The following is a 1,991-nucleotide window of genomic DNA, read 5'->3' as shown; positions in this document are numbered from 1 at the left end:
CCCTCCAGGAAGAGCATGCATTACGGGTCCGAGCCTTAACCCAAGCGTTGTTATTTTCCCTTTCCTTCACCACTTCACTTTTCTTGATTAATCTTGTTACACTCTACATAACTGCAGGTTGCTGCAAATCCTTTTCTGGAGCAAGGCAGAGTGTGAATTAATTGACTAGAGTCTCCTTTCTTCCCTTTAGCTGTTCACAGCTGGTTCCCAGTGATTTGGACGATCTGAAGAAAGACATGGATGAGGTCTGGAAAGTAGTCAGGAAGCTGCTGATTGAAGGCTTCCGGTTTGACCCCGACAGTGCTGCCGGCTTTAGGAAGTGAGCCTCTCCCGGATAGTGGTGCAGCTCCCAGAGGCTAGGAGTCTCTCTTTCCAGAGAGGAAACAAGAGGGGTGTCCCAGTGGATTCTGAACTCTGGGAGGAAAGATTTCAGACCTGTGGACCCAGAGAGAGGGGGCGGGGCTTTCCAGCTGCTGGGGTGGGCGATGGGGCTGCGAGCACCCAGGGGCTCAGAGGTGGGCAGGCCTGCCCTTGAGTGCAGAGGGGGCTCCAGGTGCTCATGTGAAGAAACCTAGGGTCAGAGAGGGAAGGGGCTCCCCAGAGGGAGGCTGGGCAGATCTGGGACTAGAGCCAGAACCCCACCCCCTCCAGACAGAGCCCCAGGCAGAGGGACTCAATGTTCCTGGGGGGGCTCCTGTCCTCAGATCACCCCTCATGCTCCCAAATGTCCACTGTGAAGAGTAGCTTTTCCTGGTTTTAAAGACCTCCTTTGTGTTTGGGGCAAGGAAACTAAACACACTTTTACCCCTACTGCTGCTCCAAGTGGCCGCACGTGGGGGTCAGCAGGGGCCAGTAGAGATGAGCTAGCGCAGGGGCTGGTCCAGCGGGAGTAGGATGTGGGGGAAGCCCTGACCCTGAGGCACAGATGGACCTGCAGCCTCCGCCACAAGCACTGCCTGGGGCAGGCATGGCCTTGCAGGGCCTGGCTTGGTGCAGCAGCTGACAGAGCTGGGTGTCTTCCAGGAAACTGTTTGAGCAGGTGAAATGAATCTCCTGCCACCGACCCGTGGAGATGATGACCAGCCCGTGAGTACCGCCGGGGATCATCTGTGACGTGTACATCCATGTACACCATTCTGTACACATCATTTCATTAGCCCCCGACCTGGGCAAGGTACTAGCATCCCTCCCTTCACCAGCCCTGTCTGGTGCCCGCTGTGTCCAGGGGCACGGTCAACTCCAAAAGGAAAAGGATGAAAGGAAACTCTGGGGAAAAGCTGAACTTTGTGGGACTTCCTTGCACATATTTTTATAGTCTAATACTTTTGTTTATTTATCAAGGTGAAATTCACTTATAAAATCAACCATTTTAAAGTGAACAGTTCAGTGGGATTTAGTGCACATTCACCTCTAATTCCAAAATATTTCCATCTCCCCAAGGAAACCCTGACCCATCAGCACCCACTCCCATTCCCCTCCCCCAGCCCCTGACAACCACCAATCTACTCACTGTCTCTACGGATCGGCCTGTTCTAGACGTTTTGTATAAATGGAATCATACAATATGTGGCCTTGTGTGCCTGGCTTCTTTCACTGAGCATGATGTTTTCAAGGTTCATTTGCATTGTAGCCTGTGTCAGTGATTCATTCCATTTTATGGCTGAATAATATCCCACTGTGTGGACACACCTAGGGTCTTGCAGTGCCCATGGCCTCTGCGCTGCTAGGCTGTTCCTGGTGACCCGTGAAGCTCACCACCCCACAACTGGCCATGTTGGGAGATACAGCCAGAATTTTTCTTTCAAAATCGCAACATTATTTATAATATTTTTATTGAAGTGTAGTTGATTTACAATGTTGTGTTGATTTTAGGTGTACAGCAAAGTGACTCAAATACACACACACACACACACACACACACACACACACACACACACACACTTTTTCAGATTCTTTTCCCTTATAGGTTATTACAAGATATTGAGTAGAGT

At 50.8% G+C, this 1,991-nt stretch overlaps 1 protein-coding gene across 5 annotated transcripts in view; it reads left to right on the top strand.

The window, feature by feature from the left end:
- The first annotated feature begins 158 nt into the window (after positions 1-158).
- Positions 159-1,991, top strand: part of LOC114484886 (uncharacterized protein C16orf96-like) — a 15,957-nt gene continuing 14,124 nt past the window's right edge. For 3 of the 5 annotated variants that reach the window (XR_003678256.2, XM_028484126.2, XM_028484123.2), the window contains exons 1-2: positions 159-319; positions 1,024-1,086. The gene's annotated coding sequence lies outside the window, so the exon portion shown is untranslated. Of the gene's footprint in view, positions 320-639; positions 1,087-1,991 lie in introns of those variants that run through there. The other 2 variants (XM_028484125.2, XM_028484124.1) reach the window with 2 other exon arrangements.

Source organism: Physeter macrocephalus, unplaced genomic scaffold (assembly GCF_002837175.3).
Source record: "Physeter macrocephalus isolate SW-GA unplaced genomic scaffold, ASM283717v5 random_131, whole genome shotgun sequence".
NCBI lineage: Eukaryota > Metazoa > Chordata > Mammalia > Artiodactyla > Physeteridae > Physeter > Physeter macrocephalus.
Note: the sequence above shows the minus strand (reverse complement) of the source record. Positions and strands in the feature narration are given on the sequence as shown.